Raw genomic sequence first — 24,263 nt, forward strand, 5'->3', positions numbered from 1 at the left:
TTCATCACACGACGTATACATGGTGGACACACCCAAAGAAAATAACGATGAGGAACGGAAGGACGCAACGACAGGTGGTTCCCTCGAGCAGCAGTCAAAGCGGAGGCGTAAACGCCGCCCCAAATCCCGCCCCGACAGAAATAACGATCACATAGACCCAGCGTTAGAGCAGGGTGAACCATTTCCCGACCACGGTAACACGGAAAATCAAGCCGAAAAACCCAACCCCGTCGAAGATAATAGTCCGAACGACATCACACCGAACAGGCGCCAGGAGCAACATAATGCTGATGACCCACAAGTATAGGGGATTTATCATAGTCCTTTCGATAAGTAAGAGTGTCGAACCCAACGAGGAGCAGACGGAAATGATAAGCGGTTTTCAGCAAGGTATTCTCTGCAAGTACTGAAATAAGTGGTAACAGATAGTTTTGTGATAGGATAAATTGTAGCGAGCAACAAGTAACAAAAGTAAATAAAGTGCAGCAAGATGGCCCAATCCTTTTGTAGCAAAGGACAAGCTGGAACAAACTCTTATAATAGTAAAAGCGCTCCCGAGGACACATGGGAATATCGTCAAGCTAGTTTTCATCACGTTCATATGATTCGCGTTCGATACTTTGATAATTTGATATGTGGGTGGACCGGTGCTTGGGTGCTGTTCTTACTTGAACAAGCATCCCACTTATGATTAACCTCTATTGCAAGCATCCGCAACTACAACAAAAGTATTAAGGTAAACCTAACCATAGCATGAAACATGTGGATCCAAATCAGCCCCTTACGAAGCAACGCATAAACTAGGGTTTAAGCTTCTGTCACTCTAGCAACCCATCATCTACTTATTACTTCCCAATGCCTTCCTCTAGGCCCAAATAATGGTGAAGTGTTATGTAGTCGACGTTCACATAACACCACTAGAGGCTAGACAACATACATCTTATCAAAATATCAAACGAATACCAAATTTACATGACTACTAATAGCAAGACTTCTCCCTTGTCCTCAGGAACAAACGTAATTACTCACAAAGCATATTCATGTTCATAATCAAAGGGGTAATAATATGCATATAGGATCTGAACATATGATCTTCCACCAAATAAACCAACTAGCATCAACTACAAGGAGTAATCAACACTACTAGCAACCTACTAGCACCAATCCCGGACTTTGAGACAACAATTGGATACAAGAGATGAACTAGGGTTTGGAGATGAGATGGTGCTAGTGAAGATGTTGATGGAGATTGCCCTCTCCCGATGAGAGGAGTGTTGGTGATGACGATGGTGATGATTTCCCCCTCCCAGAGGGAAGTATCCCTGGCAGAACAGCTCTGCCGGAGCTCTAGATTGGATCCGCCAAGGTTCCGCCTCGTGGCGGCGGAGTCTTGTCCCGAAAAGTTCCTTCTTATTTTTTCTCATCGAAAGACTTCATATAGGAGAAGATGGACGTCAGAGAGCCATCAGGGGGGCCACGAGGTAGGGGGCGCGCCCTAGGGGGGGCGCCCCCACCCTCGTGAGCAGGGTGTGGGCCCCCTGGCCTTCATCTTTGGCGAGGATTTTTCTTTATTTATTTTAAGATGTTCTGTGGAGTTTCAGGACTTTTGGAGTTGCGCAGAATAGGTCTCTAATATTTGCTCCTTTTCCAGCCCAGAATTCCAGCTGCCGGCATTCTCCCTCCTTATGTAAACCTTGTAAAATAAGAGAGAATGGCCATAAGTATTGTGACATAAAGTGAAATAACAGTCCATAATGCAATAAATATCGATATAAAAGCATGATGCAAAATGGACGTATCAACTCCCCCAAGCTTAGACCTCGCTTGTCCTCAAGCGAAAAGCGATAACAATAAATATGTCCTCATGTTTAGAGGTAGAGGCGTCGATCAAAATAAAATACGGACATGAAGGCATCATGATTATTCTCATAACAGCAACATATATAGATTTTGTCATATGATTACTTATGTTCAAGTGATGATCTATTCACAATGAAAAAGTATAAATCATAAACCTTATTGGGCTCCGACAAACTATAATCTCAGTCATTGAAGCAATTGCAATTTATCATAACATCGGAAAGAGTCTATGTCAGAGCTAAAAAGCAAGTCCACATCCTCAACTATCATTTAGTCCTCCATAATTGCTAACACTCACGCAATACTTGTGGTTACGAAGTTTTAATCGGACACAGAGAAAGATAGGGGCTTATAGTTTTGCCCCACAACCTATTACCTCAAGGGTAATGTCAACAATAATGGTTCATGTTCCCCTACATCCAATTAGATATATATATATCATGTTCTTTCCAACATGCTGAGCTTGCCAAAGGATAAAATGAAAAAGAAAAGGTGAAGATCACCATGACTCTTGCATAAGGTAGAAGATAATAATAAAGGATAGGCCCTTCGCAGAGGGAAGCAGAGGTTGCCATGCGCTTTTATGGTTGGATGCATAAAATCTCAATGCGAAAGAACGTCACTTTGTATTGCCCCTTGTGATATGAACCTTTATTATGCAGTCCGTCGCTTTTATTACTTACACATCACAAGATTGTATAAATCTTATTTCTCCCACACCAATCAATCATAAATATTTAGAGCAATTTTTATTGCTTTGCACCGATGACAACTTACTTGAAGGATCTTACTCAATCCATAGGTACATATGGTGGATTCTCATGGCAAAACTAGTTTAAGGGTATTTGGAAGCACAAGTAGTATTTCTACTTGGTGCTGAGAATTTGGCTAGAATGAGGGGGAAAGGCAAGCTCAACAAGTTAGAGGATCCATGACAACATACTTTATCTCAGATATAAGAAAGACATAACTCATTACGTTGTCTTCCTTGTCCAACATCAACTCTTTAGCATGTCATATTTTAATGAGTGCTCCCAATCATAAAAGATGTCAATGATAATATATCTATATGTGAAACCTCTCTTTCCTTATTACTTCCTATTAATTGCAACAATGACCAAAGCTATGTCTACCAACTCCCAACAACATTTAATCATCATACTCTTTCTATGTGAAGTCATTACTCTCAATAAGATCAATATGAACTCTTTGTTTCTTTTTATTATTTTTCTCTTTTCTTTTATTCACTCAAGATCATGGCAAAATAATCAAGCCCTTGACTCAACACTAATCTTTATTATATATAGCTCATGGACTCGATTACAAAGGGAGATCATAAAGCAAACTCAAAACTAGATCATGCCATAAACTTTATTCTACTAGATCAAGATACTACTAATAGGATCGAACTAAGAAAAACGGTAAAGATAGGAGTTGTGATTGTGATACGATACCGGGGCACCTCCCCCAAGCTTGGCAGTTGCCAAGGGGAGTGCCCATACCCATGTGATTAGCTCTCCTTTGTCGGTGAAGAAGGTGGTGGTGACGGATAATCACACATTGAGCGTAAGAGGTCCTCCAGCTTGCGAATAATGCCCTTGAGTGCGACAATATGCTCCTTCAACAAAATATTTTCTTGTGTGAGATACTTGTTTTGTATACGAGCTAACTCAATCATCTTGAAAGCTTCGATCTCAGTTGGGGTAAGAAGGTTATGATCAATTTGAAGGATGTCTTTTGCTACCGGAGCTTGATCCTCCGTGGCCTTCATGATCCTTTCATCCTTGTTGACCCTCGTGGGTTCTTCCCTCTTCAGATCTATCTTCATTAGCCAAGCATTGTTGTCACCATTGCTGGAGGAGGGAGACGACATGATGCCTAGCCTGGAAAACCCTGACAGAAAACAGCTCGAAACAAGAACAGAGGAGGTTTGCGTAATACGGGAGTCAAAACCTTCGGGAGATTATATAATAAATTTTTACCGACCAAAATACGTATTGTGCAAGAAAACGGAGTCTGGAAGGCACATGAGATGCTCACGAGGTAGGGGGGCGCGCCCACCACCCTCGTGGGGCCCTCGTGTCCTTCCCGGACTGCTACTTATTTTTCTATTTTTCTAAATATTCCAAAACGGAGAAATATTGCCTTAAAAATTGTTTTGGAGTCGGTTTACTTACCGTACCACATACCTATTCCTTTTTGGAGTCTGAAACATTCCGGAAAGTGTCCCTTATGTATTCCTCCGGGGTTACGGTTTCAATAATATTGGTTTCAACATTTATGGGATTACCTGAGATATAATGTTTAATTCTTTGACCGTTTACCACCTTCGGATTTGTGCCCTCGAAGTTGTTGATTTTTATGGCACCAGAACGATAGACCTCTTCGATAACATAGGGGCCTTCCCATTTAGAGAGAAGTTTTCCTGCAAAAAAATCTTAAACGAGAGTTGTATAGCAATACATAATCACCTACATTAAACTCATGCTTTTGTATCCTTTTGTCATGCCATCTTTTAACTTTTTCTTCAAACAACTTGGCATTTTCATAAGCTTGGGTTCTCCATTCATCAAGTGAGCTAATATCAAATAACCTCTTCGCACCGGCAAGTTTAAAATCATAGTTAAGCTCTTTAATAGCCCAATATGCCTTATGTTCTAGTTTGAGAGGTAAGTGACATGCTTTTCCATAAACCATTTTATACGGAGACATACCCATAGGATTTTTATATGCAGTTTTATAAGCCCATAATGCATCATCAAGTTTCTTGGACCAATTCTTTCTAGACCTATTAACAGTCTGTTGCAAAATTAATTTGAGCTCTCTATTGCTCAACTCTACTTGACCACTAGACTGAGGGTGATAAGGAGATGCAATTCTATGATTAACATCATATTTAGCAAGCATTTTACGGAAAGCACCATGAATAAAGCGTGAACCATCAGTCATTAAATATCTAGGGACTCCAAACCTCGGGAAAATAACTTCCTTAAGCATTTTAATAGAAGTGTTATGATCAGCACTACTAGTTGGAATAGCTTCTACCCACTTAGTAACGTAATCAACAGCAACTAAAATATGTGCGTATCCATTAGAGGCAGGAAAAGGTCCCATATAATCAAAGCCCCAAACATCAAATGGTTCAATAACAAGTGAATAATTCATAGGCATTTCTTGACGTCTACTAATATTACCAATTCTTTTACATTCATCACATGACAAGACAAACTTACGGGCATCCTTGAAGAGAGTAGGCCAATAAAAACCAGATTGCAATACCTTATGTGCAGTTCTATCTCCAGCGTGGTGTCCTCCATAAGCCTCGGAATGACACTTGCGTAGGATCTATTCCTGTTCATGCTCAGGTACACAACGTGTAATAACACCATCTACTCCTTCTTTATAAAGATGTGGGTCATCCCAAAAGTAATGTCTTAAATCATAGAAAAACTTTTTCTTTTGCTGGTATGTGAAGCTAGGTGGTATAAACTTAGCAACAGTATAATTAGCATAATCAGCATACCATGGAGTACTATGAGAGGTACTTATAACATTTAATTATTCATCAGGAAAGCTATCATTAATAGGTAGTGGGTCATCAAGAATATTTTCTAACCTAGACAAGTTGTTTGCAATGGGTTTCTCAGCTCCCTTTCTATCAACAATATGCAAATCAAATTCTTGTAGCAAGAGAACCCATCTAATAAGTCTAGGTTTAGCATCTTTCTTTTCCATGAGGTATTTAATAGTAGCATGATCAGTTTGAATAGTTACTTTAAAATCAACAATATAAGATCTGAACTTATCACAAGCAAATACAACTGCTAAAAGCTCTTTTTCAGTAGTAGCATAATTTCTTTGAGCATTGTCTAGAGTCTTACTAGCATAATGAATAACATTTAATTTCTTATCAACTCTTTGCCCTAGAACAGCACCTACAGCATAATCACTAGCATCACACATAATTTCAAAGGGTAAATTCCAATCAGGTGGCTGAACAACAGGTGTAGAGACTAATGCTTTCTTAAGTATTTCAAATGCTTCTACACAATCATCATCAAAGACAAATCGTGTATCTTTTTGCAGTAAATTAGTCAGAGGCCGGGAAATTTTTGAGAAGTCCTTAATGAACCTCCTGTAAAATCCGGTGTGACCAAGGAAACTTCTTATACCTTTGATGTCCTTGGGACATGGCATCTTTTCAATAGCATCAACCTTGGCTTTATCAACTTCAATACCTCTTTCAGAAACTTTATGCCCCAAGAAAATACCTTCATTAACCATAAATTGGCACTTTTCCCAATTCAAGACAAGATTAGTTTCTTCACATCTCTGCAAAACTCGATCAAGATTGCTCAAGCAATCATCAAAAGAGGAACCATACACGGAAAATCCGTCCATGTAAACCTCACAAATATTTTCACAAAAGTCAGAGAATATAGCCATCATGCATATTTGAAAGGTAGCAGGTGCATTACATAAACCAAAAGAGTCAGGACCCCGATCATAAGTCACACCGATCTAGCATGTAACACATCATATCACTTTGCGGCCTCACGCACGGTATTCCCATGGGTGCCACCTTACCTGGCCCGGGACCGTTTGCGCCTTTTGGCTCACGTATATGATAGTGTCGCTATCATCCATATGACAAAGAACCCGTGCCGACATGGCTAGTCGTGAACCCAAGGCGGCACTAACCCATGGGGACAGGCATACATGAATCAACCTCGAGCATGTCGGTCAATAGCATGTGAATCCGGGCTGTAGCACTGGGCTAACAGGACTCCGGTAACCCGGGCTATAGCAGGCTAGGCAGGACTCCGGATGTCACCGCGTGACATTTCCCCGAAGGGACAGACATAGGAACAAAGTGAAACACATGCCGGCCAGTCAAGTGTCCTGAGCAGTAGTGCTGGGCTAGCAGGACTCCGGTGAACCGGGCTGTAGCGGACTACTATGGCTCATGGAAGCACTAGACTACATTTCCCCATAAGAGAGGCTGCCAAGGATAAACAACTAGATTGTCGGATCCCACACATACCAAGCATTTCAATCATACACACAATATGCTCGATATGTGTAAATACAACATGGCATCACAACAAGACTCTACGACTCAAGTACTTATTCATTAGGCTCCGAAGAGCCAGGTATTACAAACATGGGTCTCATGACCCAACATTCAGAGCATACAAGTCAAAGCACAAGTGGAAGCTTAACATGTCTGAGTACAGACAACTACAAATGAAAAAGGCTGAGAAGCCTGACTATCTACCAGATCCTGCCGAGGGCACAAGATCGTAGCTGAGGTATCAAGCTAAACGTCGAAGTCCACGCAGAACTACTAGTGAGACTGACGTCTCTCTCCAAAACATAAAATAGGCAAACGTGAGTACAAATGTACCCAGCAAGACTTACATCAGAACTATCTACATATGCATCGGTATCAACAAAGGGGTGGTGGAGTTTAACTGCAGCAAGCCAGCTTTGACTCAGTGGCTAACCTGAACTACGACTACAAGTAACTCTTTTGATGTGGCGCACACGAGTCCACAAATTCACCATAACAATACACCACTATGGATCCGCTCCCGTCTCCCTGCGAGAACGCCATCCATAGCACTCACGCTTATCTTGCGAGTTTTAGAGTATCCACTTTCACTTGTCTATGAACTATGCAAGGGGTCCAAGTTTCCATATCCGAGGAATCCGGCTATTCGAATAGATAATGATAACCCTGCAGGGGTGTACTTCTTCACACACGCTCTCGCCACTTATCGCCCTGTACACATCATGTACCTCGGCAACCTTCAAGCGGAAACCGGGCGAGGGAGTCGGCCACGACCTGACTAACCAACAAGTCTCTAGTCCAGGTTTATCACCTATTCGGGTTCCATCCGCAAGGAGATCCGGCCGGGGTGTCGCTCACGGCCCCAAACGATGTGTGCAGGGTTCCCAAGCCCACCTCGACGGATGGATCTACGCTTGGTACACTGTGCCACGGTGCCTAGTCTGTCTCAAGCCCACCTGTACCGGGTACCACTTGGTAGACTACTAACACAACCTACAAACACCAGAAACTAGTTGCAACTCCTGGACAGAGATCAGGTTGATTAATAAGTCAAGAGGGGCACTTAAGCATTCCAATGCGTGGTAGTAGCTTTTCATGGATCACAAACACAGAACTCGGTTCCTGAGGACGGCTGCAATGAGACAACCCACCATGTACTCCTACATGGCCTCTCACTGCTACCTTTACCAAATCGTGTTCACACACTTAGCTCTCAACGGTAGGACATGTTCACCACATTCCAATTCATCCCTGATGAATGAGACCTGACTCAACTCTAAGCAGTAGCAGGCATGACAAACAAGCATGAATGAGTAGGCACAACAGGGCTCAAACAACTCCTACTCATGCTAGTGGGTTTCATCTATTTACTGTGGCAATGACAAGTCATGCAGAGGAAAAGGGTTCAACTACCGCAGCATGTAACAGTTGAATCGGTGTTGTCCTAATGCAGTAAAAGAGAGAAGGAGCGAGAGGGTGGGATTATATCGGAATGAACAAGGGGGTTTTGCTTGCCTGGCACTTCTGAAGATAGTATAGCTCTTCATCGGTGTCATCGATCTCATCGTTGAAATCACGTCTACTGAGAGGGGACAAACACCGGCAACTGATAAAGAACACAATCAACACATGGCGATATGCAACAATATGATGCATGCTATGACATGGCAATATGAATGTGTTTTGGGCTAATGCAACAGAAAGTCATTTTAATTGAAGTGGAATTCAAAACTATATCAAATTCCAACTCCAAACCTATTATCAAATTTGCCCTAATCATGTTTCATCCTAAACAGTGAGGTTAACTTGCTCAAACATGCATTAAAATGTTACAGATGGATTCCTTGAATTTTTCTGATCATTTTTCATATATAATTTATTTAATTCTGAGCTACGGTTGATTTTATATGATTTTTTGAAGTTTGTAACAATTTCTAGAATTTTCTGAATAAGTTTAAATCCAAAAAATTCTTTACTGCGTCAGCATGACCTCACAGTGATGTCAGCAGGTCAACGGCTCGGTCCAGGTCAAACCTGACGTGTGGGGCCCATTGGTCAGTCACACAGTTAATTAATTAACTAATTCAGGTTAGTTTAAGTGCTAAGCTAGGTTAGTTAGCAGACCAGGGCCACATGTCAGTGAGTGAGGGGGTTAATTGGCGGGGTCATCAGCGGCTAATGATGTGCCATGTCACCAGCCACCGGAGTTGGACTCCGACGACCTCACAGTGCGGCGGTGGCTCACCGGAATCGCGATGTGGGCGTCGGTTGGACGTGCCGAGGGCACCGGCCGATAGCCCTTGCTCCCGCGCATCTAGCGGAGGCAGCAGCAGGTCACGGGGTCACCGGAATCAACGCCGGCGATGAGCCAAGCGGCGGCCGGAGCTACGGCGTAATCGGGTTGGAGCTAGGGGGCACGTGGGGAGAAGCTGGTGCTGGCTACGGGCTCCTGGAGACGCGTTGAGCGCGATGGTGTGCTCGGCTTCGAGCTTCAACGGCTCTAGCCACGGCGGTGATGAGGCACGGTGGCGGTGAGCCTCGGCCATGGTGGGGGATGGGGCTAGAGCATGCGAACGCGAGGGGGAGAAGAGGGGTTCGGAGCAGGGGCTCACAGCGAGTCCAATGAGCGCGAGAGCGAGGTCGGGGACGCCCGGTAGCTCCCGAATCGACGGCGAGGATCCACGGCGACCGACGAGGGGAACGGCGGTGTTGGCGGCGTCCAGGGGCTTCAGGCACCATGTGGCTCGGTGAGGAGGAAGAGGGGAACGAGGCGGAGCTCTCGGACGCGCCAGGGGAGCAAGGGGGTGGCTGTGGCCGCGCTAGCGCTGGTCGGCGGCGACGGTTTTGCTCGGTTGAGCTAGAGGGAGAGAGCCAGGGGAGGGGAGAGAGAGCGGCGAGTGAGGGAGAGGGGACAGGGGCTTCGGGGCATCTCCATGGCGTCGCTAGAAGGGGTCGGGGAAGAAGGAGGTGGCCAGAGCAGGGTGGAGCTGGCGCGCGCGTGGCGAGCACACGCCCTCGTGCCTTCTGGCACGAGGTTGAAGGAGGCGCTGCTGTGGCTGGGCCGCTACAGTGGTGGGCCGCAGCTGGGCTGGACAGGTAAGCTAGGTACAGTGCCCTCTCTTTTCTTTCTGTTTTTGTTTTTCTATTCTTGTTATTTTGTTTTGATTTAGTTCAAAGACCAAACCATTTTCAAAATTCATGAAAATAATTTTGTCAACTAAATGGACTTCTCCAAAGCTACACAACAATTTTCAGAATTATTGAACATATATTTATTATATAATAAATATAGATCCAATTCAAATAGTTATTGAATTAATTTCAAATGCCCAAAATAAATATTTCTGAAACTCCAAAAATATTGGTTTGAATTTTACCTCTTGCCAATATTTTTACAGAATAATAGGAACATTTCCTTGGACTCATTTGAAAAGATTTTTAATGTTGATTATTTCTGAAGTGATTTCTGAGGGTTTCAACTAACCTCAATTCAACTTTCAGAATTTAGACATGATGCATGGATGCTCTCATATGCAACTATTGCAAACAATTCTAGGGCTGTGACAAAAAGGCATACGTCTATAAGAAAAAGTACCAAAAGGGCATGTAAAAGTAGTCTTTGATTGATCTCTAGACGACACAGGTATTTGAGAGAAACCAGAATAACCATCTAGAAAGTAATAGTGTGTATGTTTGCATAATCTTTCTAGCATTTGATCAATAAAAGGTAAGGGGTAATGATCTTTCTTAGTAGCTTTATTTAATTTGCGGAAATCAATTACCATCCTATAACCTGTGACAATTCTTTGTGGAATCAATTCATCTTTATCATTAGGAACAACAGTAATACCTCCCTTCCTAGGGACACAATGTACATGACTTACCCACTCACTATCAACAACGGGGTAGATTATACCTGCCTCCAGAAGCTTGAGTATTTCTTTTCTTACCACTTCTTTCATTTTAGGATTCAGACGCCGTTGAGGATCGCGAACTAGTTTGGCATCTGCTTCCAAATTTATTTTATGTTGACATAGAGTGGGACTAATACCCTTAAGATCATGAAGAGTATATCCAATAGCAACACGATGCTTCTTCGGAGTTTTCAATAATCTTTCTTCTTCATGCTCTGAAAGGTTAGCACTAATAATAACAGGATATATCTTATTTTCATCAAGATAAGCATATTTAAGATTATCAGGCAAAGGCACAAGCTCAAACACGGGATCACCCTTGGGTGGAGGAGGATCCCCTAAAATTTCAACAGGCAAGTTGTGTTGCAGAATAGGTTCCTGTTTAAAGAATACTTCATCTATTTCCCTTCTTTCATTCATGAACATATCATTCTCATGGTCTAGCAAATAGTGTTCTAAAGGATCACTAGGAGGTACGGCAATAGAAGCAAGACCAATAATTTCATCCTTACTAGGTAATTCTTCCTCACGATATTGTTTACTAAATTTAGAGAAATTAAACTCATGAACCATATCATCCAAGCCAACAGTAAGAAAATTCTTTGTGCAATCTATGGTAGCATTCACAGTGTTCAAGAATGGTCTACCAAATATAATGGGACAAAAGCTATCTTGCGGAGAAGTAAGAACAAGAAAATCAGCAGGATATTTAGTTTTCCCACACAAGACTTCAACATCTCTAACAATTCCAATTGGTGAAATGGTATCTCTATTGGCAAGTTTAATTGTGACATCAATACCTTCTAACTCAGCAGGTGCAATTTCATTCTTAATTTCTTCATATAAAGTATGCGGTATAACACTAGCACTCGCACCCATATCACATAAGCCACGATAACAATGATCTCCTATTTTAACAGAAATAATAGGCACGCCTACCACAGGTCTATGTTTATCTTTAGCACAAGGTTTAGCAATTCTAGCAGTTTCACCTTCGAACTGGATAACATGCCCATCAATATTATCAGACAAGAGATCTTTAACAATAGCAATATTAGGTTCTACTTTAACTTGCTCAGGAGGTGTATAAGTTCTAATATTTCTTTTACGAACAACAGTTGAAGCTTTAGCATGATCCTTTATTCTAAAAGGGAAAGGTGGTTTCTCAATATAAGAAGTAGGAACAATAGGATCATTTTAAGTGACAGTCTTTTCTTCAACTTTAATAAGTGTAGCTACTTTTACTTCTATGGGAGGATGATATTTAAACCACTTCTCCTTAGGGAGATCAACATAAGTAGCAAAGGATTCACAGAAAGAAGCTATTATCTCAGAGTCAAGTCCATATTTAGTGCTAAACTTACGGAAAATACCGGTGTCCATAAAAGATTTAACACAATCAAACTTAGGTGTCATACCTGACTCCTTACCTTCGTCGAGGTCCCAATCTTCAGAGTTGCGTTTAATTCTATCCAATAAATTCCATTTAAATTCAATAGTCTTCATCATAAAAGAGCCAGCACAAGAAGTATCGAGCATGGTGTGATTGTTTTCAGAAAGTCGAGCATAAAAATTTTGAATGATCATTTCTCTTGAGAGCTCATGATTGGGGAATGAATATAACATTGATTTAAGCCTCTCCCAAGCTTGAGCGATGCTTTCTCCTTCGCGAGGCCAGAAATTATATATATAATTGCGATCACGATGAACAAGATGCATAGGGTAATACTTTTGACGAAATTCCAACTTCAATCTTTTATAGTCCCATGATCTCATATCATCACATAGCCTATACCATATCGATGTGTCTCCCTTCAAAGATAAAGGGAAGACCGTCTTCTTAGCAACATCATTGGGTATACCTGCAAGCTTAAATAATCCACAAACTTCATCCACATATATTAAGTGCTCATCAGGATGCTTTGTTCCATCTCCTGTAAAAGGGTTAGCTAGTAGTTTTTCCATCATACCCGAAGGAAATTCAAAAGGAGTTTCATTTTCAATAGGTTTAGTAGGTTGAGGAGCAACTCTTTGCTCTACTGGACGGGGTGAAGATACCCTAAACAAGCCCCTCAGAGAATTACTTTCCATAGTAGCAAGTGACAGTAAATTTCAGAACACTATATAAATTTTTCCTTACCAAATTCCACCTACCAAAGGCGCTACACTCCCCGGCAATGGCGCAAGAAAAGAATCTTGATGACCCACAAGTATAGGGGATCTATCGTAGTCCTTTCGATAAGTAAGAGTGTCGAACCCAACGAGGATTAGAAGGAAATGATAAGCGGTTTTCAGCAAGGTATTCTCTGCAAGTACTGAAATAAGTGGTAACAGATAGTTTTGTGATAGGATAAATTGTAACGAGCAACAAGTAACAAAAGTAAATAAAGTGCAGAAAGATGGCCCAATCCTTTTGTAGCAAAGGAAAAGCCGGAACAAACTCTTATAATACGAAAAGCGCTCCCGAGGGCACATGGGAATATCTTCAAGCTAGTTTTCATCACGTTCATATGATTCACGTTCGATGCTTTGATAATTTGATATGTGCGTGGACCGGTGCTTGGGTGCTATTCTTACTTGAACAAGAATGCCACTTATGATTAACCTCTATTGCAAGCATCCGCAACTGCAACAAAAGTAGTAAGGTAAACCTAACCATAGCATGAAACATGTGGATCCAAATCAGCCCCTTATGAAGCAACGCATAAACTAGGGTTTAAGCTTCTGTCACTCTAGCAACCCATCATCTACTTATTACTTCCCAATGCCTTCATCTAGGCCCAAATAATGGTGAAGTGTTATGTAGTCGACGTTCACATAACACCACTAGAGGCTAGACAACATACATCTTATCAAAATATCAAACGAATACCAAATTCACATGACTACTAATAGCAAGACTTCTCCCTTGTCCTCAGGAACAAACGTAATTACTCACAAAGCATATTCATGTTCATAATCACAGGGGTAATAATATGCATATAGGATCTGAACATATGATCTTCCACCAAATAAACCAACTAGCATCAACTACAAGGAGTAATCAACACTACTAGCAACCTACTAGCACCAATCCCGGACTTTGAGACAAGAATTGGATACAAGAGATGAACTAGGGTTTGGAGATGAGATGGTGCTGGTGAAGATGTTGATGGGGATTTCCCTCTCCCGATGAGAGGAGCGTTGGTGATGATGATGGTGATGATTTCCCCCTCCCGGAGGGAAGTATCCCCGACAGAACAGCTCTGCCGGAGCTCTAGATTGGATCCGCAAAGGTTCCGCCTTGTGGCGGCGGAGTCTCGTCCCGAAAAGTTCCTTCTTATTTTTTTCTCATTGAAAGACTTCATATAGGAGAAGATGGATGTCGGAGAGCCATCAGGGGGCCCACGAGGTAGGGGGCGCGCCGTAGGGGGGGCGCCCCCACCCTCGTGAGCAGGGTGTGGGCCCCCTGGCCTTCATCTTTGGCGAGGATTTTTCTTTATTTATTTTAAGATGTTCCATGGAGTTTCAGGACTTTTGGAGTTGCTTAGAATAGGTCTCTAATATTTGCTCCTTTTCCAGCCCAGAATTCCAGCTGCCGGCATTCTCCCTCCTTATGTAAACCTTGTAAAATAAGAGAGAATAGCCATAAGTATTGTGACATAAAGTGAAATAACAGTCCATAATGCAATAAATATCGATATAAAAGCATGATGCAAAATGGACATATCAAATGCCCACCAAAGGCTTGTTGCCACGGCGAGGAGTCTGAAAAAACAGAAGCAAAGGCTCAAGGCTGCACAAGACACACTCAAAATCAAATGGAGTGAAGTACTCAACACGGCAGCGAAGTACGGCAGTAATCGCCACACCAAGAGCTACCCGAAGCGGAAGTTGATACCTGAATTCGATGAGGAGGCCTTAGATCCCCCGCAACCAAAAATTAAAATGGCCATCCCGCCGGATAGACGCCCTCACCGCCAACATAAAGCGGCGAACAACGCCGCACATAAGCCAATACGCGGCCCATGCGAGGGCTCGCATCAAAAGGACGGCACAACCAGATCCATTTATGGACCACGCAAGTGCGCTCCAGCATACGATACAACACAACAAACATCCGAACACCACGGTACACCCAGATACAGCGGTGCCGCACACCCCCTATGTTTCACCGATGAGGTGCTGGACCATGAATTTCCAGAGGGATTCAAACCCGTAAACATAGAGGCATACGACGGAACAACAGACCCTGGGGTCTGGATTGAGGACTATATCCTCCATATCCACATGGCTCGAGGAGATGATCTCCACTCCATCAAGTACTTAACCCTCAAGCTCAAAGGGCCAGCTCGGCACTGGCTTAAAAGCCTCCCCGAAAGCTCCATTGGAAGCTGGGAAGAGCTCGAAGACGCCTTTCGGGCAAATTTTCAAGGGACATATGTCCAACCACCGGATGCAGACGATTTAAGTCATATAACTCAACAGCCCGGAGAGTCAGCCCGAAAGCTTTGGAATAGGTTTCTTACTAAAAAGAACCAAATAGTCGACTGTCTAGACGCCGAAGCCTTGGCAGCCTTTAAGCACAGCGTCCGAGACGAATGGCTTGCCAGGCACCTCGGCCAAGAAAAGCCGAGAACAATGGCAGCATTAACAAGCCTCATGACCCGCTTTTGCACGGGCGAGGACAGCTGGCTAGCCCGATGCAGCACCAGCGACCCAAGTACATCTGAAGTTAGAGATGGAAACGGGAAATCACGACGCAGCAAAAATAATAAGCGCCGGAATAAAGAAGACAGCCCGAAGAGCACGGCAGTAAACGCCGGATTCAGAAGCTCTCGGCCAGGTCAGCAAAAGCTGCCCTCTAAAGGCGCCAGAGATGAACTGTCCAGCTTAAACAAAATTCTGGACCAAGTATGTCAGATCCATAGCACCCCCGATAAACCTGCAAATCATACCCACAGAGAATGTTGAGTCTTCAAGCAGTCCGGCAAGCTCAACGCCGAACATAAGGGGCAGGATACACCAAGCGAATACGAGGATGAGCCTCGCAAGCAAAACACTAGGGAACAGAAGAAATTTCCACCAGAAGTCAAAACAGTAAACGTGTTACACGTGAGAAAGGGGAGAAGCAAAGCGACACTCCCAGACAAACATACCAAGGGCCTATCACCGCGGAGTTCTGCCACTGGCCGTCTCAACCGATCACCTTCGACCATCAGGATTACTCAGCAAGTATCCAGAACGCAGGGTGGGCTGCCTTGGTATTAGATCCAACAATTGACGGCTACCACTTCACATGAGTCCTAATGGACGGCGGCATCAGCTTAAACCTGATATATCAGGACACAATCCGCAAAATGGGGATAGACCCAACGGAAATTATCCACAACAATACTACCTTTAGAGGAGTAACGTCAGGCCCAGGGGCTCATTACACAGGCTCCCTACTACTAGAGGTTATATTCGGCTTCCACGATAACTTCCGTAGCGAAAATTTAACCTTCCACATTGCTCCGTTCCAAAGTGGCTATCAAGCACTACTTGGACGCGAAGCTTTCGCTCGTTTTAATGCAATACCGCATTACGCTTCCCTCACACTTAAGATGCCCGGTCCACATGGCATCATTACAGTAAATGGAAATATTGAGCGATCCCTGCGCGCCGAAGAGAGTGCGGCTGCCTTGGCAGCCGCACACTAAAACGGCCTCACTAACTAAAGCATTCGATAGGTCTTGAAGACCACGGACACGGTTAGACGAGTCCGGCGCAGCTATATGAAATTCATATAGGTTTGATGGCCACACCCCTATTACAAATACAAGGGGCTCAACGCGCGCAGACAAGTGGCAATTTTTACTCATCTTGAACTGTAAATGGTTTCTTTAAACCCACCTTTTTGCACGACAACTTTTCACCTAAGTTCCTCTCTTTTATAGATGACAATCGTGCTACACTTGTCCAGGATACGGCACAACAGAGACACAAGCGCAGACGTGCAGCAGGGACCCATTCCAAGGATTCTTTTTAGATTAAGACCCTGCGTCAACCTTTTTTACTGTCTCTTGTTGATACACATCCCTCGGATTCTCAGTACAATTGAGAAGGATGCTGACGTCTTGGCATGTGGCCACATCAGAACAATGCACGTACCTAGACACTAGGGGCTTCTTACAAAGGGCACTGTTTAGGCCCGGTTTACACCATAAAGAACGAATACCTTAGGGAGTGTTCGGCGTTGCGAGTTTGGCCTTATATGCATCAGCTCCGAATCATGTCTTGGGTCAAATGTTGGGTTTGCCCGGCTCCTATGTTTTTCTTCCTTATGTTCCGCTCTATCGGCTAAGGCGGCACCAGGAGAACTACTGCGATTGTGCCCTGGTTCATCCGGATGAGCACCTTAGTAGAAAAAGCCGAAAACTGACTTTCATGATATAGCGCAAGACTGGTCAACCACTCAATGACCTATCGGAATCCTAGAATTCCTCCGCCTTACCGAAGGGCCGTTTCCCGGCCGGGCATGTACGCACCCCGAACTCGGGTGAGTGCGGAGCCACCAGGGGCTATAAAGTAGCCCCACTGTCAAACTCCTATGGCTAAGTGAAAGTGTTAAAGCATTATAGTCTGGTTGCCTAGTTCGCTGCGCTATCACCTCCTTAATAGGACCAAGACATTGGATTAAGTGTGAATGCGCGTCTTCTGCGAACACCCCCGCATTATATGCGTGGGGGTTGAAGCCGACGACTGCAATCTTTCAGGTTATACATGTATACATAAAACGGCTGCACAGGAGGCATCACAATACTTTCGGGCAAAAGTATAAATACAGCCTTGATAAAATTAATAAAACATTGTTTTTACAATGGGAATACATGCCACTCAAACATAATATTCTTCGAGCACTAGGCCTCTATCAAACGAGCACCCTCAAGAACTTCTTCAAAATAGTGCTCGGCAGCCACTCGGCCTATGGCCGAACCCTACGTCGCAACAGTGGTAGCATCCATTTCTGCCCAGTATGCTTTAACACAGGCAAGGGCCATTCGCGAGCCTTCTATGCACGCCGACCTCTTCATCGCATTGATGCGCGGCACCACACCAAGGAACTGCTGCACTAAGCTGAAATAGCTGTTCAGCTTCAGTTTTTCCGGCCACAGATGATCTATGACGGACCTCATGGCAAGTCCGGACAATCTATTGAGTTCAGCCCATTCGGCAAGCTGGTCAATTAGTGGAAGCGGACGCTCCGGAACGTTAAACTGCGACCAGAATAGCTTGTCCACTTCACGATCTATTTGATCTCGGAAGTATTCGGCCGCATCGACAGCGCTCGCCGTCAAATCCAGATATGCGTCTGCCGAACTCCACAGCCGATCCAGAGGGGTGTACCGCGGATCTCCGATCTTCCTCCGCAGCAAAAAGGGCTTCCTAGCCACAATATCACCGGCTTCATGCAGCTCCTCCTTCTTCGCTCTCATGGCAGAGCGGGTGTCTTTGGTCTCCATCGTGGCCTTTTTGAGGTCCGTCGCCTTCATTCGGTTTTCTTCTTCAAGGACCTAACAACGGTCGGTAGTATATTTTAACTCTATAGCCATCTTGGCCATTTTCTCTTTGCTCTCGCAATGCGCGGCCTTCTCGGCTCTTAACTCTTCGGCCGCCTTCAAAGCAGCCGCATTACTACTCCTTGCTTGTTCTTTGGCTCGGGCAAGTTCCGCCCGAAGGGTCTCCACGGTGGCAGCTCCATCTGTAGTCACAACATATTAAAGATACTAGCATCATGCTGCTCTTACTATGTGACATTCACCAGAAAATATCACTTACCCTGTGCCTCATCAAGCCGCTTGTTAACAAGCTCGATGTCGGCATCCGCCGCATCCAGTTGCCGCTTTAGTTCGGCAAACTCATGAGTCCGGCTAGCCACCGGAGCTTCCACCACCTGCACATAAAGGCGGTATGGTTATTACCTACGACTACGATCCTCTATTTGCCACTGTTCTCGGTGACAACCAGAGTCTCGGGGGCTACTATCTACACCGGGCACACCTAAAAATGTGCGGTACTATCACAAAGGTATATCATTTTATGTACCTCAAGGCCCGTTAGTAGACTCATAAAGGCGTCATGCAACCCGCTTTCAGCGGACGAAACCCTTTCCATCACCGTACCCACCAACACACGGTGTTTTTCCGAGATGGTCGCTCGCTTCAGCAGATCCCTCAGTACGTCCGACCGCATACCAGACGGTGCCGAACTCTTTTGTCTGCCCTCTTCAAGAGCCGGATGCTGGGGACTTCGGGTGACTATGAGATTATCTTCTGGCCTCACCGGATCCGGAGAGGCCCTCCGTGACGACACTTCAAGGTTCCCCGATTCTTGAGCGGGGGAGTCCGGGGGAGGCGTTTCGCTCTCCATCATCTCCGGAAGAAGGTCCCCTGAAGACGAGTTTTGTTGAGAATGGATAAGATCCGAACTGCAAGATAAATGCTTCGGTTATTTTCCTCGGAAGTAAGGTAGAATATCTCTACTATTAAGTAAATTTTGATCACTTACGACTCGTTAGAGGGCTGATCCCCGCATGAACTTTGTGCGGAAAAAGCACCCTCCGAGACGGGATCCTCTGGTGGAGTTTTCTTCTCCTGTTTGGAAACCTTGGTTTCCGGATCATCAGAGGTAGTCCTCTTGCTCCCCCGGGGCGAAGGAATGCCAGACTCCTTCTCTTGGCTATCCTCCCTCATGGAGGCGCTCGTTCCCTCGGTTGGAACAGATAGTGGTGGAGGCCTGCTTTGGCCCTCTTTATTCCCCCCTTCATCTTCCTTTGAGGGCACCAAGCAAGGTGCTGGCTCGAGCATCTTTTCCAGCACCAGATTGTCCAAGCCTTCGGGAAGGGGAGTCGAACACCGGATCATCTTCGCCTTTGCTATCCAGTCCTGGTCAAAGAGCGATCCTTCAGAATGATGTCATGATAAAAGAAAGACAGTGTGTTTGGCTAGAGGGTTACTTACTTGAGCCGCGGTGCGGTTGCTGCTCAGGCCCACGTCCTCGGAGGTGTCCGGACACTCTATCTGGGGTCGAAGAACGACTTGTACATCTCCTCGTGCGCCAGGCCGAGGAAATTCTGAATAGCGCGTGGTCCTTCTGGGTTGAATTCCCATAAATGGAGGGGCCGGCGTTAGCAAGGCTGGACTTGACGAACCAGCATGACTTGCACTACCGTAACCAAACTAAAATCTCCCTCGAAGAGATCCCGGATGCGGCTCTGGAGTATGGGCACATCCTTGGCTGGACCCCAGCTCAGCCCCCTGCTGATCCATGACATCAGTTGTGGTGGAGGGCCCGAGCGAAAGGCGGGGGGAGCTACCCACTTGGCACTTCTGGGAGCAGTGATGTAGAACCACTCCCTTTTCCATAATCCAGACACCTCTGGAAAGGAACCTTTTGGCATCGGAGCTCCAGCAATCTTGCTTATTAATGCACCTCCGCACGCTGCATACTGCCCCTCGACCGTCTTCAGCTTCACATCAAAGGTCTTGAGCCACAGGCCGAAGTGAGGGGTAATGCGGAGGAAGGCCTCACATACGACAATAATTGCTGAGATGTGGAGAAAGGAATCCGGGGCTAGATCGTGGAAATCAAGCCCGTAATAGAACATCAAACCCCTTACGAAGGGATCCAGAGTGAGGCCTAGTCCTCGAAGGAAGTGGGAGATGAACACAACATCTTCGTTGGGTTCGGGAGTTGGGACGACCTGCCCTCGGGCGGGCAGCCGATGCGAGACTTCGGCGGTCAAGTATCTTGCCTCCCTCAACTTCTTGATATCCTCTTCCGTGACGGAGGAGGGCATCCACCGGCCCTGGAGGCTGGATCCGGACATGATTGAAGGTCCGAAGCACCTGACCTGGGCTTTGGGTGTTAGAACTCGAGGCGGGGGAAGGATTCGATTGAGCACGGGAGGAAAAAAGTAAAAACCTTGACCCTTTATAAAGAGGGTGAATATCAAGCGTCCTCCTCGTGGCCGTTTGGGACTTGCCTAAAATCTAGGAGTCCTAGGCGCGGTTGGGTTACCCATGCCCGTATTGATGACAATCCCGTAATAAGGGGGACACGATCTCTGCTTTGACAAGACATGTCAAAAAACTGCCTCACGTTATGTGCGGGGCTAGTTAAAGGAAACGGTTCGAATAATCACCGGGCCGTGGCATAATGTCATGTTGCCAACACGTGTCAGCAGATTAGATTTGTGGAAATATTATTCTCTCTACGGTGGTATGTGGAACTTATTTTACAGGGTCGGACACTATCCTTGTATTCAAATTCTTTCGTAGTGTATTCGGAGGAGGAACCCGCCTTGCAATGCTGAAGACAATACTGCACGTCGGACTCATCGTCATTGAAGCCTGGTTCAGGGGCTACTGAGGGAGTCCTGGATTAGGGGGTCTCCGGACAGCCAGACTATATCCTTTGGCCGGACTGTTGGACTACGAAGATACAAGATTGAAGACTTCATCTCGTGTCCGGATGGGACTCTACTTGGCGTGGAAGGCAAGCTAGGCAATACGGATATGTATATCTCCTCCTTTGTAACCGACCTTGTGTAACCCTAGCCCTTTCCGGTGTCTATATAAACCGGAGGGTTTTAGTCCGTAGGACAACATACAATCATACCATAGGCTAGCTTCTAGGGTTTAGCCTCTCCGATCTCGTGGTAGATCAACTCTTGTAATACTCATATCATCAAGAATAAATCAAGCAGGACGTAGGGTTTTACCTCCATCAAGAGGGCCCGAACCTGGGTAAAAACATTGTGTCCCCTGCCTCCTGTTACCATCCGCCTTAGACGCACAGTTCGGGACCCCCTACACGAGATCCGCCGGTTTTGACACCGACAAAGATCTTTATCGGTCGAACTGTTAGGACAACATACATTATTCCTTTTGTCATCGATATGCTACTTGGCCGAGATTCGATCGTCAGTATCCACATACCTAGTTCAATCTCGTTACCGGCAAGTCTCTTTACTCATTCCGTAATACATCATCCCACAACTAACTCATTAGTCACTTTGCTTGCAAGGCTTCTTACGATGTGTATTACCGAGAGGGCCCAGAGATACCTCTTTGATACTCGGAGTGACAAATCCTAATCTCGATCTATGCCAACCCAACAAACACCTTCGGAGGTACCTGTAGAGCCTCTTTATAATCACCCAGTTACGTTGTGACGTTTGAGAGCACACAAGGTATTCCTCTGGTATTTTGGAGTTGCATAATCTCATAGTCAAAGTAATATGTATTTGACATGAAGAAAGCAATAGCAATAAAACTGAACGATCAATATGCTAAGCTAACGGATGGGTCATGTCCATCACATCATTCTCCTAATGATGTGATCCCATTATCAAATGACAATCATGTCCATTGTTGAGAAACCTTAACCATCTTTGATCAATGAGCTAGTCAAGTAGAGGCTCACTAGGGACACAGTGTTTGTCTATGTATTCACACATGTATTTGGGTTTCCGATCAATACAATTCTAGCATGAATAATAAACATTTATCATGAATCAGGAAATATAAAATAACAACTTTATTATTGCCTCTAGGGCATATTTCATTCATGCCCATGGATCAAAGTAGCTCTCTCTGGTGTACTAAGGAGGATCCTAGGGGTTCCAATGGTTAGCGAGCTCCTGTGGCTCCCATTGATAAATAGACTCGTGATATGGGTTGGACGATGGCTCTGGCTCAGGAACTGGGGATCATGTCCCCTCCCAGTATGCATGAATGTCCTCGGGCAAAATGAAGTACCTGCCTGAATGAATATCGAACAAAGTAGGTGCAGGCAAGGCAATAATCTGACAAGTATCCTCGCTAAATACCAGGTTATAAATGAGTATCTTTTCCTCATCATAGGGAATAAATTTATGTGCTACCATGCTTTCATAATCTAAGTATATAGTGGGTAGCAGTTTCTCCTCTTTTTCATAGTGCCTTATGGGTATCTAAAAGCATCTAGCAAGGTGGGAGGTGAAGATACCTCTGAAAATATGACCCTTTGTATGGTTTAAACTCAACCGTTTAATAACCAAAGTACCTAACCTGAAAGTTTTATCACGAAGTAAAGCATGGCGCAAAATGGCAAGGTCAGGAGCACTAAGGCCTCCACTCTCCCCGCGACCAATTAAACATCTCCCAGCAAATAATGAGTAGTAGCGCAAATGTAACACCCACGATGCGGCTATATCTCCCACGTGTCGGGGCACGACTTAGAGGCATAACCGCATGGTAGGCATGTCGCAAGAGGGGTAATCTTTACACATCCCATGTACTGAATAAGAAAGGGATAAAGAGTTGGCTTACAATCGCCACTTCACACAACACTTAAATATAGCATACATCATCCAGAATACAATCAAGGTCCGACTACGGACCCAAAATAAAGAAAGACAACCCCAAATGCTAGATCCCTGATCACCCCAACTTGGCTCCTCTACTGATCAATAGGAAATGAAACAAAACAACGATCAAGATCTTCATCAAGCTCCCACATGAGCTCGGTTGCGTCATCTGCACTGGTATCGTCGGCACCTGCAACTTTTTGGAAGTATCTATGAGTCATGGGGACTCAGCAATCTCACACCCTCGCGATCAAGACTATATAAGCTTAAAGGTAGGAAAGGGTAGTGAGGTGGAGCTGCAGCAAGCACTAGCATATATGGTGGCTAACTTACGCAAATGAGAGCGAGAAGAGAAGCAAAGCACGGTCGAGAAGCTAATAAAGATCAAGAAGTGATCCTAAAGCTACTTACGTTCAAGCATGACACGAGACCATGTTCTCTTCCCGGACTCCGCCGAAGAGAGACCATCACGGCTACACACGCAGTTGATTCATTTTAATTAAATTAAGTGTCAAGTTCTGTACAACTGGACATTAACAAATTCTCATCTGCCCATAACCGCGGGCACGACTTTCGAAAGTTCAAAACCCTGCAGGGGTGTCCCAACTTAGCCCATCACAAGCTCTCACGGTCAACGAAGGATATTCCTTCTAGCGGGAAGACCCGATCAGTCTCGGAATCCCGATTACAAGACATTTCAACAATGGTAAAACAAGACCAGCAAAGCCACCCGATGTGCCGACAAAGCCCGATAGGAGTCGCACGTATCTCATTCTCAGGGCAACACCGGATGAGACTAGCTACGAGTAAAACCAAACCTCAAGTTTCCCCGAGGTGGCCCCGCAGGCAGGTCGGTTCGGACCAACACTGAGAGGAGCACTGGCCCGGGGGGGTTAAAATAAAGATGATCCTTGAGTCTGCAGAACCCAAGGGAAGGTATATGGTGGTAGGTAGGCAAATGATAAATCCAAGGTTGGGCCTTGTTGGAGGAGCTTTATTCTAGGCGAACTGTCAAGGGGTTCCCATAACACCCAACCGCGTA

Source organism: Triticum urartu, chromosome 1, assembly GCF_003073215.2.
Source record: "Triticum urartu cultivar G1812 chromosome 1, Tu2.1, whole genome shotgun sequence".
Taxonomy (NCBI): domain Eukaryota; kingdom Viridiplantae; phylum Streptophyta; class Magnoliopsida; order Poales; family Poaceae; genus Triticum; species Triticum urartu.